The following is an 11,221-nucleotide window of genomic DNA, read 5'->3' on the forward strand; positions in this document are numbered from 1 at the left end:
TCTCAAACTAAACATTCAAGTCAATTATAACGTTCAACTATCAAAATTATCAATTAAATCCTTAAACTAAGTAAAAATTATCAATTGAGTCCTCATAATATTCAAAAATTAGAAATTATGACTATTTCTTTTGTAGGGAGAAGAAGGAAAAAACAAAACACCGCAATAAGTTAGTCCGGGATTAGCCTAGGAAAGCTAACTCCCACATTATCTTCCGAAAGCAAAGACAAAAGAAAATTAGGGGGAGACGAGAAAATCGAGACACCCAAAGCCCTCTCATGGCCTTCTGTAGCAAGCCGATCTGCCACCCGATTCTGCTCTCTGTAAACATGGCAGAAGTTGATACTATCGAAAAATGAGCAAATCTTTCTAATTGCAATGACTAAATTCTGGCTCCGTAAGCACAGAGCCCTTTTATCAGAAATTAAATTGACTGCTTCGAGATTGTCTGACTCCACGAGCAGCTTCCTAATCCTCAGACCCCCTGCCATCCTAAGCCCAGAAAACATACCCCAGAGCTCAGCAATAAACGAAGAGCCCAAACCCAGATTCTGAGCAAAACCAGACAACCAAGCACCTCCAGCATCTCTTAAAACACCACCGGCAGCAATTCTTCCATTCTCTTTACACGACCCATCAGTATTCAACTTCACCACCCTATCACTAGGTCTATCCCAGTCTAACGGATGAACAGTTGTCTTTTGGATAGAACCTACTAAACTATCAACTCAAAAACTCTCAACAATTGATTTAACTTTTCTGAAGAAGAACTCCAACAAATTAGAAATGGCAACCGCTGCTTCTATGACTATTTGATATGGAACGTAATAATCTGTGTTGGTTCAAAATGAGCTTGGGAAATAGAGTCTGAAATTGCTCAACCGACTGATTTCGATAAGGTTTTAATTGATGACTTTTTTGTTTAGTTTAATGAGCTTGATGATTATAGAAGTTTGACAATAAAAAAGAAAAAGAATAGTTAAAGGGTTGGTAGGAACATGGATAGACAAAACTTGGTACATACTACTTTTATGGAACAAAAATAAGAGACAGAAAAGGTAGAATAGAATAGGCGGTGGAAAAGAAAACATGCAGAGCAACTGACTTGCTTTTCACCGCTTTGAAACTCCAAAAAGAGAAGTAGGAAAATGTAGTTACAGATGCCAAGGAAGGAATCCATTCAATGCCTGATGATTTCGACTATAATCCTTGAATCATATTAAATATGCAATTAAAAATAGAGATAAGTAAAAAAAAAAAAAAATATATGGTATACCGGATTTGTGAACTCCGCTCTGTGGTTTTTTTACAGACGGAGGTCTGTGCTAAACGCCTCTAGTAAACAGAGGCTAAATTGACTAACGGTGTTAAAATTTAAAAAGAAAAGAGTTAATTTGGTCCTTATATTTATTTATTTTATAAATTAACCCCCCTAATTATCTAATTATCACAAATAAACCTCAAAATCAACAATAAAAATAAAAAATACCATCATTCTCCTCCGCCGGCATCCGCCACCATCTCCGCGGTCTATAACGACATTCTCCAATCTCATATCCTCACCCACCTCGACGGTCCTTCTTTAGCTTCCGTCGCCAGTGCTTCCTCCGACTTACACAGCCTCTCCGCCGATGATAAACTCTGGCAAAACATTTGCACCTCCACTTGGCCCTCAATTAACGACTCTCTTATAAGTAGCGTCATCTCCACTTTCCCTTCCGGCCACCGCTCATTTTTCTCCGACGCCTATCCTCTCATCCACCACGACGACAGCAGTCACGCCTCCCTCGACAACATTTCCGGCATCAACAGAATTGATCTCCGCCGTCGATATTTACTATCGCAATTCTCCAATATTCTCCAAAGTTGAGCGGACTGAGACGGTCACCGGATGGTTCAATTCCTCACCGTTCAGAGTAGATTTACTCGGACCGAAGGAGTTTGTACCGGCGTGGATTCAACAATACGGCGAGGAGGATCTACGGATTCATCAAATGGAGCAGAATGTGAGTCTGAGCTGGATCCTGATTGATCCGAAACGAAAACGCGCGGTGAATCTGTCGAGTCGAAGAGCGGTGGCGGTACAGAGGCACTGGTTGACGGGGGAAGTACAGGTGAGGTTTGCGGTGATACTCGTCGGAGAAGGAAAAGAATCGGAATCGGAGTATGGGAAATGCGAAGTGGTGGTGACGTGCGGAGGAAAAGGAGGAGAAGACGTTCACGTGCGGGACGTGAGCTTGACGATTGAGGATATGGAAGGGAAAGGTTTGAATGGGAAGGATAGTTTGGTAATTTTGAGGGAAGCAATGGAGAAGGGGGAGAGGAGGAAATTGAGGGATGGAATCGAAGGGAAAGAAAAAAAAATGAAAAAAAAGATGGAAAAGATGGTATTTTTTATTTTTATTTTTGATTTTGGGGTTTATTTGTGATAATTAGATAATTAGGGGAGTTAATTTATAAAATAAATAAATATAAGGACCAAATTAACTCTTTTCTCTTTGAATTTTAATACCGTTAGTCAATTTAGCCTCTGTTTGCTAACGGCGTTTAGCACAGACCTCCGTTTGTAAAAAAAAAACCACAGGGCCGAGTTCGCAAATCCGGTATAACATAGGCATTTGTTTTGTACTTATCCCTTAAAAATATTTTGATTTGGATTGAATTTTTTTTAGAAATAAAATATTATATTTTAATATGATACGTTAAGTTTTGATATTTTTTAAACAATACTTATCAGACATATTCTTGAGAGCTTCTCAATAATAGAGATAATGAAAAAACTTTTAGAGTTTAATTGGATGAAAGGTTTGAAAGAGTTAGTAAGGGAAGAGTTTGGAAGGGTTAGTAGAAACCCTTGTTTGGAAGATTTAAAAATGAGTTAATGTGCAAAACTACCCCTAACGTTTTGGACCAGGAGCAATTTTACCTCTAACGTCTAAAATGGTGCAATTTTACCTATAATGTTGGAAGCCAAGAGCAATTTTACCCCTAACGTTAGTAAATTGGGTCAATTTGAGAAATAATTCATCAAACTGTCTTCTGGGTCATGAATCTTGTTATCTACACTTCATATTTGTATCATTTTACCAGTAACAAATCACAAACATTCGTTGGGATGTGAAAAAATAAAAAAATATATTGTTTTTTTTGTACGGATTGGACAAAAAAATTCAAAAAATCCACCGAATTTATAAAGCTTAATGCTTCTCCAGCCCCCTTAACTTGTCCAAATTGGTCATTTTACCTCTCCAACTCATCGAATGTCCTATTTACCCCCTTAACTCCATAAAATGGTATTTCTCACCCCCTTAATTTGTCCAAATTTGTCATTTTACCCCTTCTCAACTCATCGAATATCCTATTTACCCCCTTAACTCCATAAAAATGGCATTTCTCACCACTTATGATCCTATTTACCCTCTTAACTCCATAAAAATGGTATTTCTTATCCCTTTATAGTAGTAAAAAAAGTTGAAAAGAGCAAGAACGAATAAAAAATACAAATAACAAGAACATTAATATAAACAAGTTAAATACATTATATGTAGAGATAATGTACCAAAATAGGCCTATGATTTTTGGGGAAGTATCAATTTAGGTTCCACTTACAAAATAGCATAAATATAGGTTTAACGTTTAAAAAAGTTATCAATTTACGCTTCGATAACGAATTGTAAGGGGTGAAAAATACCACTTTTATGGAGTTAATGGGGTAAATAGAACATTCTATTAGTTGGGGGATAAATGGACAAGTTGATGGGGTGAGAAATACCACTTTTATGGAGTTAAGAGGGTAAATAGGACATTCGATGAGTTGAGGGGGTAAAATGACTAATTTTGACAAGTTAAGGAGGCTGGGAAAGCATTAGGCCAATTTATAAATATTAATGTCAAATTCTATTATTAAATTATAAAAAGTGATAAGTACAAAAAAAATATCTGTGGTATACACTTTTTGCGAACTCGAACCTGTGGTATTTTTTTTTGCAAACAGAAGTATGTGTTACAGACCGTTAGCAAACAGAGACTAAATTAACTAACGGCGTTAAAATTCAAAGAGAAAAGAGTTAATTTGGTCCTTATATCTATTTATTTTATAAATTAACCCCCCTAATTATCTAATTATCACAAATAAACCCCAAAAATAAAAATAAAAATAAAAAATACCATCTTTTCCATCTCTTTTTCATTTTTTATTTTCCTTCTTCTTTCTCTCTCTTCTTCTTCTTCTTCTCTTCTTCTTCCTCCTCTCCTCTTCTTCTTCTTTTCTTCTATTTTTTTTTCAAAATTTTGATTCCAGAATTTCTGAAAATTTCCAGAATTCTGGAAAATTCCAGAAATTATGGACGTCTGAAATCTAGACGTTCGTGATCAATAGAAAATAGAAGGAGAAGCTGATCACGAGGAGGATCTTGTCGATGAAGAGAAAGAGAGAGAATAAATTGTGGAGAAGGAAGGTGAAACTGACAAGGAAGGTCAAGTTGATCATGAAGCTTCAGTAGAGGATCAGGATCATGATGGAGGGGCATAGAATCACAAGGCTCGAGAAAAGCAGTTACCGAAAAGTGCAGCAAATGAGCAACAGCTTCCAGTAGATAAATCAGTGGAGGATGTAAGTAAAGAAGCTGAGAAGAACCTGGCGAGTGAAAGCACAGAAATTTCAGGTACCTCCGAGCAGAAAGAGATACCAGTGACTAGGGCTGGGCACAGTTCGGTCCAAGTCGGGGATTCATGAATCTCCAGTATTGGATTGAAATTCGGAGATTAATAAAATGAAATCTCCAGGATTGGATTGAAAGAATAAATCTCCAGAATTGAATTGCCCCAAAATTTCAGTCCAGTCCAGTTCGGGGATTCAGAGATTCGGTTTCGGTCCAATCCAATATAGTTTTTCGGTGATTCGGATAAATATCTAATAGTTTAAGTCCTAAAAAATAAATTAAAAATTTAATTTACAAGATAATAAAATATAAAATTTTATTATCTTACATAACTTGAAATAAATGATATTTTTTTAGGAAGTAAACAACAATCATTAAAAGTTACAGTAGACAACAAGGCTAAAAAAACCCCACAAAATCAAAGTATTAAAAGTTATGGTAGACAACAAGACTAAAAAAAACCACAAAATCAAAGTTACAAAATAACAAATCCATAAAAACAAACAACCTTTAATTCAAAAAAGACAACACTTTATTAGCAAAATCTCTCTAATCATCATCTTAATTTGTAATTGAATCTTCTTAACACAACAAATTCCTTGTTTTCCAAAGCAAAGGCAGTAAAAGCCAAACATCAACCCAAACATATAAAATTTAGGCTTAATAGGCACCCAACCCCCTAAACTTGTAACTTTTTTTCACCTGGCCCCCTCAACTTAGGGGACAACCTCTCAACCCCCTCAACTCTCCAAAAACATCACATACAGCTCCTTACACCCCTATGTTCGGTCAAAATATTGACCCGTATAGAAAACGCGCTTGACTGTTGTCTACCATAACTTTTAATACTTTGATTTTGTGGGATTTTTTTAGCCTTGTTGTCTACTGTAACTTTTAATGAATGTTGTTGTCCAAATTAAGACAGTTCATACTGCGAAATGGACTAAAAAAGTAAATAACACAAAACATGCTCGATTGTTCATATGAATTTCCACTATAAATTATTGGAGATTTGTGAAGAAATAGTCTGAAGAGTGATTCTGTATTCACGAGCCAAACATTCTTCAAGTGACTGATATCTCCCTTCTCTTATATGCATAAATTCACGAAGATTTCCTCCATTTTTTTGTAGCTTTACAGTCCCTTATATTGATGTTTATATTAGAAAGTGTAGGTAATGTTTGAAGTTTATTGCTTAGCTATAAGACCTCATAATACCCGATTGAACAAGAGGTGATGAGATGGGAAAGGTGAGAGTGGCTGTCTATAAAATTTTCCATGGCTGAAAAACCAGGTGAAGAAAATTTTCCTAATTGATTTTCCATGAGAGGAAAATTCTATGAATTAATTAAGAACTATATCTAATACCCTAACATATAAAACTTCAAATCTACACAATGTACGTAACACAGAGTTTAGAAATTGAAATATAAAAGTTCAGAGTTTAGAAAACTTACCAGAGTTTAGATCGGTAAAAGATGGAGGTGGCGGTGTGCAAGGTGGAGGTGGCGGCGTGCGAGGTGGTAGCAACGATCGATGGTAGCGGCGATGTGGAGTGCAGTGGAGGAGATAGAACCCTAGAAAAAAATCGAAGCAGAGAGAATGGGGTAAAGAAGCACGAGATTCTATTTTATAAAATGTTTAAAAATTTTAATATTTAAAACTTCTAATATTTATTACTTAATTAAATGGTTAACAAGAAGTAGAATTGGTTCAGATGGTTAAGGCGATTAACAATGTTCCATTTGATTAGGTGTTTGATTCTCCATGTCTTCATTTTAGGTAAATATTTTTTATTTCATTTTATAAACGGGAATTAATCGGGATAATTTTTATGACTATATAATAATGTATACCTTCTTAATAAATTATAAATTTATATTATTGTAGTTAGTTCACCAAACCTTACAAAATATATAACTATATATTATATAATATTTCTCTTTATATAAAGTTAATCTATGAAATATAAATTTATTATTGCTAAATTTTCGGTTATTTCAGTTCGGTCCAATCCAATCGAATCCAATCCGGTTATCGTTCCGGTCCTGGATAAATTTCGGTGCAGTTCGGTCCAGTTCTTTGACGAAAAGTCAACGGTCCAATCCAGTTCGGTTCTTCAAAAAAAGTCAACGGTCCGGTCCAATTTCGGAGTTTTTTCCTCGGATATTTGGTCCGGTCCAGTATCTCCAGGATCTGCGCCCAGCCCTACCAGTGACGTATGATTCAAAAAACCCTCAAAATGAGACCGTTAATGCTAAGCGCGAAAAAGGTAACAAGCATGAAGAGGAGAATGCGGAAGAAGGAAATAAGCATGATGATTAATAATAATAATAATAATAATAATAATAATAATAATAATGAGAGAGAGAAGAGAGAGAAAGAAGAAGGAAAATAAAAAATGAAAAAGAGATGGAAAAGATGGTATTTTTTATTTTTATTTTTGATTTTGGGGTTTATTTATGATAATTAGATAATTAGGGGGGTTAATTTATAAAATAAATAAATATATAAGGACCAAATTAACTATTTTCTCTTTGAATTTTAACACCGTTAGTCAATTTAGCATCTGTTTGCTAACGGCCTGTAACACATACCTCTATTTGCAAAAAAAAAAATATCACAGGTTCGAGTTCGCAAAAAGTGTATACCACAAGCAATTTTTTTTTTGTACTTATCCCTTATAAAAAACATGAAATCCTTTTTTTAGAACGAATTATTATGCAACTTGTGCAAAATAATGAACAAAAATATTCGTGTTTTATAATAGTGTCTGAAATTGACTCAATTTATCAACGTTAGGGGTAAAATTATTCTTGGCTTCCAACGTTAGGGGTAAAATTGCACCATTTTAGACGTTGAGGATAAAATTGCTCCTAGCCTAAAACGTTAGGGGTATTTTTGCACCTTAACTCTTAAAAAATATGAGGGTAAAGATTTTGAAGGGCTGATGAAAGGTTTTGAAAGGTTTAAAATCAATAAGTTTTTAATAGATTCTCAACCCACCAAATCGGTTGGAAGGATCCAATCTTTCTTGGACAAAAATACCCTCATACAATTTAATTAATTTCATTTGAACATATGTCAATTTATCTAGATAGTTCTTCCCCTTTTCTATCCTTTTCCCATTTTAGTCATTTCATAATAATTCATTCCTTTGTAAACCTTTCATTCCAAACAAAGTAAGGGTTCAAAATTTTACGAACTCTTACCTTTCTTCCAAATAAGAGTAAGGGTAATACCCTCTCTCTCCTTCCCTACTCTCAATCCAATCAAAGCCCAGGGTTTGATTGGATGGAGGGTTTAGAGGGGTTAGTAAAAGGAATGGTTAGTAAGGGTTGATAGAAACCCTTGTTTGGAAAGGGGAAGGGTTAGTTAAAGTTTCTACAAACCCATGTTTGGAACACAAAAAAAATTAGAAGGGTAAGGGTTTGAAGGGGTTTGGAAGGGTTTCTTTTTAAGAAATTTCATACAATTTTCAACCCTCCAATTTGGTGGGTTTGAAAGGGTTTGAAATCACCATTCCCCTTCCTTCCCTTTCCTTACATTTCCCTACCATTCCCTACCATTCTCTACCCTTCTTTTACTAACCCTTCCCTACCCTTCATCCAATCAAACCCTTGGCCTTGATTGGATGAAGGGTAGGGAAGGGTTAATAAAGGAATGGTAGAGAAGGGTAGGGAAAGGTAAGGAAAGGGAATGAAGGGGAAGGAAGGGTAATTTCCAACCCTTCCAAACCCACCAAATTGGAGAGTTCAAAATTGGATGCAATTTGTTAAAAAGAAACCCCTCCAAACCCTTACCCTCCTAATTTTTTTGTGTTCCAAACATGGGTTTGTAGAAACCCTTACTAACCCTTCATCCTCCCAAACAAGGGTTTCTATTAACCCTTACTAACCCCTCTAGCCCCTCCATCCAATCAAGCCTAGTGATTTCTTCAAATTTTAACTTAAAATTCCAATTAAGAGGTTGTCGGAAATGTTTTAAGGAAATTCCTCTCCACTTTTAGTCTTTCCTACCTATTTCATTTTATAATTTTAATAATAAATATTATTGGAGATAATATGTATTTTTTTTTATAAAGGAGATGATATGTATTAGTAATGTTTGTTTTCTTCTTTTAATTATAACAGATACTTTCTTACTTATTCTTTGCTGCTCTAACCGTGAATTTGGTCAATCACCATTTTAACATGTGGTGTAGATTAAAAGCATCGTACGGTTTAGATTCACACCTTATAGATCTAATGGTGACTGACCAAATTCACTTAGTCAGTCACTGACTAAGTGAAAACCACTGCCATTCGAAATATATTATCCGAGCTTTTGAAGAAAAAGAAAAAATTAAGCCACAAACTACAACAATTTTTGTTTGATTGTTTTCAATTTTTTTTTTATTATCTTAGTATATTTTTTTTAGTTTTTGTACAACTCCATTAAAGCTTTTTAAAAAAGCTATTCCATATGTTATTATCTTGTTTATAAAAAAGTATGACCAAAATATGTGGAGCATTTAAAAAATGATTTATTGGATCAATAACTAATTATATGTTATTCAAGGAAAATGCAAATTGGTTGCTTCAAGATATTTCTATTTTCTAATATCAAATCGAAATTTGATATAGGTTTATTTTCTTTCTATAAATTGTTTGATGTTTAATTGGTTAATTGTTCTTCAAGAACATTTTCGTTAATTGTTCTTAAGTAAACAATGTATGTCAATCTTCATTGTCTAATCATTGGGCATTGTTAAAAAATTGAGGAAATCAAATCCAATCAGTAATTAATTTAAAATATATAGTTCTTTATGGAAACTTAAATTATTATTTTTGTAATTATTATTTAGTTATTTAGATTATTTTTATTATTTTTAAAATTAATTTTATATGTTTATTTAAAACATATTTATATTAGTCATTTTACATAGTGGCAATAACAGATAATTATAGTTTTATCAAACACTAATAATCAAACGTTAAACAGTAAACAGTAAAGAACAGATAAACCAAAGTAAACAGTAAAGAACAGATAAATCAAATGAGCTCATAATATAATCTCAATCTCAATCTTTACGAAATTAAAAACATAGCAAAGATAAATTAACATGTGTTGTTAACTCTTTCGCATTGGGAGGCTTTAACTACACAATCATGTATTAAATTCTTTTTCTGTTAATGAGACTAATTGTGCCATTTAATAAAGGATAGCTTTCAAATATAATCCTTATAGTTTTTCTCATTTACAAATAAATGTTTGAGATTTTTTTGTTTCAAAAAGAAAACTAAAAGTTTTGTTGTTAGCAAAATCAATGATTTTTAGACTGGCAATGTCAATTTGACCGTGATGATCTCATAAAAAAAAATTAAGAATTCAATTTGTTTAATACCATATTTATCATTAAAACACGTTTTTTTATTTTTTAAAATAAAAAAAAATTAGAACTTTCTCTCACTTGAATAAACAAGATCTAATTAACTTCAAAATTAAAAAGTTAAAGTATTAGAACTGCTTAAAATCAATTCTAAAAAAATCACTTTGAACAAGAAACTATTTGTTTATGTATATTTAGGCCCAATTTGAATTTTTGAAAATGTAAGTTAGAAGAGTAATGGATCCTACATTGCCTAGAAAGCAATTTGTGGTGATATTCATAAAGGAAGTCTTCACACACTTCGATGTGTCTAAGGGATACCCCAAATTTATGAAAAGGTGCCAGGGGCGGATATAGAGAGGTCAAAGGGGGCATTTGCCCCCCTTCATCCCCCCCCCCCCCCCCAAAAAAAAAATCTAAAAATGAGGGTTAATGTGCAAAAATACCCCTAACGTTTTGGATCAGGAGCAATTTTACCCCTAACGTCTAAAATGGTGCAATTTTATCTCTAATGTTGGAAGCCAAGAGCAGTTTTACCCCTAACGTTGATAAATTTGGTTAATTTGAAAAATAATTCATCAATCTGTCTTCTCTGTCATGAATCTTGTCATCTACAACACATGCGTTATTTTATCAGTAACAAATCACAAACATATGCTGGGATGTGAAAAGAATGAGAAAAAATATTAAAAATATAATGTCTTTTGTACGAATTAGATCAAAAGTTCAAAAATTTTACCGAATTTATAAATATTAATCTCCAATTTTATTATCAAATTACAAAAAATATTATATCCTTTTTTAGAACAAATTAATATGCAATTGGTGCAAAATAAAGAAAAAAAATGACTGTATTTTATAATAGTGTTCGAAATTGATCAAATTTATCAACGTTAGGGGTAAAATTGTTGTTTGCTACAAACATTAGGGTAAAATTGCACCATTTTAGACGTTAGGGGTAAAATTTCTCCTGACCCAAAATGTTAGGGGTATTTTTGCACCTTAATCCTAAAAAGAAGCAGTATAGATAGAGGCAGCAGATCGTTTTCAAGCTATAACTGATCGTAGATGTCAATTGCCACCTCGTAATCTTCGATCTACTTAGCATTAGAAGTTTTTTTTAAGACATTTTGTATCGAATAGCAATTATGTATTAAAGTGTTTTGTCCCCCCACCCCCTCCCTCAAAT

At 33.5% G+C, this 11,221-nt stretch overlaps 1 pseudogene; it reads left to right on the forward strand.

The window, feature by feature from the left end:
• The first annotated feature begins 1,489 nt into the window (after positions 1 to 1,489).
• On the forward strand, positions 1,490 to 2,572 carry LOC136227237 (F-box protein At3g44326-like; annotated as a pseudogene).
• Positions 2,573 to 11,221: the final 8,649 nt, after the last annotated feature.

The sequence above is a fragment of the Euphorbia lathyris genome, chromosome 4 (genome assembly GCF_963576675.1).
Source record: "Euphorbia lathyris chromosome 4, ddEupLath1.1, whole genome shotgun sequence".
Taxonomy (NCBI): Eukaryota; Viridiplantae; Streptophyta; class Magnoliopsida; order Malpighiales; family Euphorbiaceae; genus Euphorbia; species Euphorbia lathyris.